The sequence below is a fragment of the Amblyomma mixtum genome, chromosome 4 (genome assembly GCF_055824585.1).
Source record: "Amblyomma mixtum isolate Tamu chromosome 4, ASM5582458v1, whole genome shotgun sequence".
Lineage (NCBI taxonomy): Eukaryota > Metazoa > Arthropoda > Arachnida > Ixodida > Ixodidae > Amblyomma > Amblyomma mixtum.
The window spans coordinates 111,609,183-111,615,587 of record NC_143015.1 but is presented as its reverse complement, the minus strand read 5'-3'; the positions used below and the strand labels follow the sequence as shown (position 1 = coordinate 111,615,587).

General features: G+C 49.1%; 1 protein-coding gene across 33 annotated transcripts in view; it reads right to left on the bottom strand.

Moving 5' to 3' along the window:
* Positions 1-6,405, bottom strand: part of LOC149347888 (uncharacterized) — a 356,391-nt gene that overhangs the window by 149,334 nt on the left and 200,652 nt on the right. For 2 of the 33 annotated variants that reach the window (XM_089587657.1, XM_089587663.1), the window contains one exon: positions 4,988-6,402. The exons of the other annotated variants lie outside the window; for them this stretch is intronic. The gene's annotated coding sequence lies outside the window, so the exon portion shown is untranslated. Of the gene's footprint in view, positions 1-4,987; positions 6,403-6,405 lie in introns of those variants that run through there. 33 annotated transcript variants of the gene reach the window in all.

Genomic DNA, 6,405 nt, shown 5'->3' with positions numbered 1-6,405 from the left:
ACGAAAACAACCCCGCGATGGATAGGCCAATCACCGAGGAGGAAGTAAGGGCAGCCATAGGGGAGGCAAAAAAGAATACGGCAGCCGGAAAGGACAAAATAAATAACGCTACTATTAGAAACATGGGAGACACGGCGATCGCCGAGCTTACCAAGTACCTAGAAGCTATCTGGGAAAAAGGAATCGTGCCGGCGGAATGGAGACATGCAGAGGTAATTATGATAGCCAAGCCGGGTAAAAGACTCCAAATTGAAAGCCTAAGACCAATCTCCCTATCCTCCTGTCTAGGGAAGATATACGAGAGGGTGATTAATGAAAGGATCACAAACTACATGGAGGACAAGGGATATTACCCTGATGTCATGTTTGGCTTCAGAAGGGGACTGTCCACGCAAGGCGTACTCCTACAATTAAAGGAGGACGTCCTCACTGAAATACCAAGAAGCGGCGAACACATAGTGCTAGCGCTCGACATAAAGGGAGCCTTCGATAACGTGGGACATGCGGCCATCATGGAAGGTCTCAATAACAAACTGTGGAAGCAGAGCCTTCCGTTATGTCAAAGCCTTTCTCACGGAACGAACAGCTACGTTAGGCATCGGAGAAACAAGATCGGAGAGCTTCACGGTACCAAACAAGGGTACCCCACAAGGCTCAGTAATATCACCGCCACTATTCAACATAGCGATGATAGGACTCACGAAAGTACTGGACGAAATAGAAAACATAAGCTACGCAATGTATGCAGATTACATAACAATATAGACAACCACAGGCTCCCTAGCAGCTAAACAAGAGCGGCTACAAAGAGCAATCGACCATACTGAACAATACGCCAGGGCCAGAGGATTATCGTGCTCAGCAGAAAAATCAGAATACGTAAGAATCAAAAAAGGTACACGAAAATACGACTCCCAAATCACCCTGAAACTCGGAAACGAGACAATGCCTGAGAAAACGGAAGTCAGGGTACTTGGAATGTGGCTGCAAAAAACAGGATGATGAAGCAAAACCATTGCCTCTATTAAGAATACAACAGAGCAAGTCGCCAGAATCGTGCGAAGCATCAGCAGTAGAAAGAAGGGGATGAGAGAACAAGACACCCTAAGACTCATAGACAGCCTCGTCACGAGCAGGGTAACGTACAGCCTCCCCTACCACGAACTAAACAAGCAAGAGACTCTACAAATCGACACCCTACTACGCAAAGCGTATAAAACGGCGCTCAAAGTTCCAATGTCCACACCAACCGAAAAACTAATGGCCCTGGGAGTATCGAACACCTTCGACGAACTACGAGAAGCGCAACGTAGGGCGCTATTAGACAGACTCATCAAACCAGAGCGGGAAGACACCTTTTGGAGAAATTACGGCTACCTCTAGGTACACAAAGAGGCAAGGAACAGATTAATAATGAAGACAGAAACAACATCCGGGTAAGACCAATACCCCGACACATGGATCCGAATTTACATCATGAAAGACGACAAGCCAGAGTCCGAGCACTCACCACGGAACTCAGCGCCAATGCCAACGTAGTGTACACGGACGCAGCAAAGTACCGATACCAACGCAAAACGATCGCCGTTGTAACAGACGAAGGAAGGCAAGAAATAACCAGCGCAACGATAAACAACCCAAACATAGAAGCAGCTGAAGAAGCCGCCATTGCTCTGGCAATATCGCACGGCAACGCAACAGGACACAACCTCACTATAGTGACGGACTCCAAACAAGCATGTAGAAACTACACAAGAGGCAGGATCGACAGCATCGCCAATCATATTCTACAAACGACGAGAAGACACAAAAACACTAAACATAGTATGGTGCGGGTTGGCGTACATGAGGGGATGAGGGGCAACGTGGCAGCAGACGAGTTAGCTCGAGAGTACGTCAACCGAGCAGACTCAGCACTTTGCACCACAGGCACCTTTGACCCAGTTAACCCCACCTACTCAGATATACTCGATTATTACAGGGGTCAGCGGAAACGCTACCCAGCCCCACACAAAAGGCTCACCAAAGAGGAGGCGGTAGACTGGCGCAGACTACAAACCGGTACCTACCCACACCTGCACAAACTACACAAGATTTTCCGTACACAATATGCAGACGAATGTCCGTGGTGTCAGGGTAAACCTACACTAGAACATGTCCCATGGACCTGCCCTAAGGCAGACTTAGAGCCACGAATAGACCACCCGAGTGTGATGCAGGGGGAGCACTTGCTGGCCAGCGAGGACGAGGAAGCGCAACGATTCCTTGTGTGCCGAGCCACGATGGCAGCAGTCAAGTCCGGCATCCTGGACCAAGGATCGACCACGGCGCCCAGTGACCCGTAAGGGTCAAGAACACCAATTTATTAACAATAAAGTTTTTTCCATCCATCCATCGATCCCGGCTGCGGCGGTTGAATTTCTTTGGAGCAGAAATTCTTGAGGCCCGTGTACTGTGCGATGGCAGTGCACGTTAAAGAACCCCAGGTGGTCGAAATTTCCGGAGCCCTCCACTACGGCGTCTCTCATAGCCTTAGTCGCTTTGGGACGTTAAACCCCATAAACCAAGACGGGGGCGCAGCCTTCCAGGCAGGGGCTGGAAGGCTGCGTGGCACTGTGTAAGGCAGTGTTCTATGTCTGCATATGTGTGTGGACAGTTTGGGCACTGAGGTGTAGAAGTTTACCGGTATAGATAATGTCTGGCTGGTGTATGTAGGATGTTAAAATGTATACGGCGAAGAATGCGAGCTTCACGGATCGATAAGGATGGGTGTGGTGGTGGTAAATCAGCTAAGTCAAATTTTTGCTGCGCGTAGTATTCGTAGACCGTGTGTCTGTAAGCCCTGACCGCCTGCTCCGTCGGTGGGCTCGTCCAATGGATCCCCGGCGACCGGTGTATAGTTTCGCAGGCAAGCTGGTGAGCCAGCTCATTGCCGGGGATGGCCATGTGACCAGGAATCCACCGAAAGGTCACGGGTCGTGGGCTTAATGCTATGAGGGGCGCATCTAAGGCCGATCGGTTTCGTGGAAGGCACGCAGAGCTGCCTGCGAGTCTCTATAGACAAAGTATCCGGGGGCGGGGGATAGGGTGGCGAAGTGTGTTATGGCATCGGCGATCCCGTGTATTTCTAGGGAAATAAAAAAAAGAAAAAAAAAGAAAAGCCTTTGCACATCTTCCCGAACGTCTGTTTTCGTGCTCTCACAGGGCGAGATATGATTTTAGACGTTGAACTGGAAAGCTCTTCTGTTATAGTCAAGTAGTGCCCTACTTGAGGGTAAAATTCTTGTCGAGGTATCAGGTTCCTGCCGTGGCCCCAATGTTGTCTTGCGTAAGCTCCTACGCGCCGACGTCGGCGGCGGTGCCAATATCTGCCGCGGTTAGGGAGGCCAGCAACCTCGTCGGGGCGGAGGGGAGCCACCCATTCATGTCGTTATCCCACCATGGGCGAGCAGGCGGGCTTCACTTCGCGCTTGCTCTTCGCCAGCTCGTGCACGCGCGGCATGAACGCTCCGTGGGTGCTACCTCGGACGGTACGCCGCCAGGCGCCCCACCCCGGCCGCTGGTGCTGTGTGTCGCGCGCTGGGCTAGTTTGAGAGAGGACGGTGCGTACAATTTGCCGTTTCCTATAAATGATTTTGCATACTGGCCGCTCGAGGGCTCTTATTTTCGGACAGAGCCAGGAAATTTGCGCGCGAGCGGCGCGAACTTGATTACTTTTTGTATTTTAGAGCGCAGCTCTTTGGCGTCCGTTCCTGGGTTTCGCGTCGTCGTCGGCCTCGTAACCAGCTCCGCCCCCCTTTCATCCCCCCAGCGCTATCGGCGTCAGCGGCATCAGTCAGTCGCTGCTATCTCTTCCCCCCTCCCTTTATCGTGTTGTCCGCTTGCTGCGCGCGCTTCTGCCCCCATCGTTTGCCGCTGGGGGTACACGCCGCCCCCCTCCCCTCTCTTCCTGCGTGTCTCCGGTTGTCAAAGCGCCGGCTCGAACTTAATTCCTTTCTTCGCTCCTCCTCCAATGCAACCCCTGTGCGGTGGCAATCAGAGAGCCAGATCGGTGGCGGCGGATCTGTATATGTGCACCGCCCGAGCCGAAATTGCGAATACGTGTGAAAAATAAAAAAAAATTCTGTGATAGCGCATACATGTGTTGCTCGATTTCTTTGCCTCAATCTATCGAAAAGGTGAAACAGCTTATTTGCTGCGCTCAAATTTCGCATTAGGAAGTAACGTAATCGTCGGTAATTTTTTTTGTACTCTGTTGGCCGCGTTCTTCGTGACTCTCAGACTCTGGGCCTCGCGCTCAGGTATAGCCCTAGCAAGGCGTAGGGCCTCCACCCCTTGGGTCTCCGCCATTCGCAATTCTCCACCGGGTGTTTTTTTTAGACACTCCACGTGTCGATGGAACTGTACAAAAAGGCCTGGGGTGCGGCCTCATCTCGATGAATAGACCCGACAACGCACTTCCACACCAGAGCAGGATTCGGCCACCCTGGTGTAGTACTTGGCCGCAACCTTCCATGAACAACACAGTTAACCCTCGGCCCTCAATCCTCAGTGGCTGCGGTCAGACTTGTGACGCAGCGAACGGTGCTAAGAAGCGTTAGCACCGGACAGGCCGCGATTGGAAACAACCTAGCAACCTAGAAACTAAACCTAGGAAACGTAGCGACCGCAGCTCGCGTTCTTAAGATACAAGATAGCAATTTCTGCGGCCGCCAACATTTTCCTTCACCTTTTTTATTTTCTATTTAAAATAAACCATTGCCACTTATCCCACCACAAGACACAGCGACGCCAACGTGGGGATCATCGCTTCTGTTGGCTTCACAAGGCGCGCTGACCAGCAGCCTTGTCGGAGGGGACCAAGGGCGGAACAAAGGCCCTTCCCCGAACTGAGTAATGAAGGCCGCCAACCGCGCTCGTGAAATGCCCGGACAGGTGCTTTGACCTTCGTGGACCCAACGGGGCCGAATATCCATCTCATCCGACGACCTTTTACCCTTTTATTGCTCCTTTCAGAAGAGGTAAAAAAAAACATAAAAGAAAGAGAGAGAGGGCGCCCGGACCTGCAATTTTTTGTCAGGTTTAACGCCAATTCAAGATGAATGAAAAAAAAAGTAAATGCTCCAAAGGAAAAAAATTATGCCCAGGCTTAGCTTGGTTAAGCCAAGAATGCGTTGCATATTGCGCGGTCTTTTTATTTTTATTTATTATTTACTTTTTATTTCATTTTATTTCATTATTTTATTTTTTCGTTTTTTTTTCTTTTGTATTTTGTTTTTGTTTTGTTTTTATTATTTCTTATTATTTTTTATTTCATTTTTTATTATTTTTTATTTCATTTTTTATTATCTTTATTTGCTGCTTTCATTATTTTTTATTTTTTTCCTGTTTACTGTGCAATTCTCACCAAGAATCGCCATCATCTCTACCTACGGTTTTTCCTCCGGCTGTCGTGACGTCACGTCACGTGGTTTGGTGGCTGCCCGGCCGCGCCCAAGGGCTTGAACTGAGTGATTGCAATATGCTACGCATAAAAATAATTTAAAGAGAAATACAGAGTAATAAAAAAATAAAAACTCAAAAGAAGAGGAAACAAAGGTACATCACAGCCAACGTTACAGTCACAGGCAGACAGCCAAAGCACAGCGTGCAGTCTGCGAAATAAAAAAGTGAGAAAACCAAAGTCACAGCAAGTCATAGTCACCGTAACAGTCAAAACAAAGCACCGAGTGCCGGTCACAACGAAAATAAGAGAAGTAAAAACAATCAGAACAAAAGAAGACAAAAACAAAGTTACAACACAGTCAAGGTCAGTCACACAGCGAAAGCACAGTATGCAGGCCACTACAAAAGCACCTATGCCCAACAAAGGAGCACGGAGCCCTCCTCTGTGCACAGCATGGGGAAGAGAAATGAGAGTAAAGATAGAAATCAGCGTGAATAACTAGGAATTGTGTTACTTATTGCGTTACCATAAGTGTTATTGTGTTACCTATTGTGTTATTGTGTTACCATCTTTCGCCGTTTATTTTTCAACAAAAAACGCACAAAAATTGGTGTACAAATAAAATGTAAATAAAAATTTGTTGTTTCTATTTTTTTTAATACATGGAAGTCCCCCCCCCCCCCTAATACCAATCTCCGGAACCGTCACTGCCACCAGGAGCCAGCAGTCATTTCGGAAGGACCATATATCAGGATGCAAGAGAAGTCCTGGAGGGAAGTCGTCACCTCGATGAATCGGGCGATGACTGACCCGAGTTCCTCGTCCAGATGGACGAGGTGAATGTCCAAATGGACTTCGGTCAGTCAGCCGGGTGAGTTCCGGCAAACTTCTTGGAGTCCTGCGTAGCTCCCCTGCGACCACCACACGACCAGCCGGCAGGTCCTCGGGTATCAGCTCTT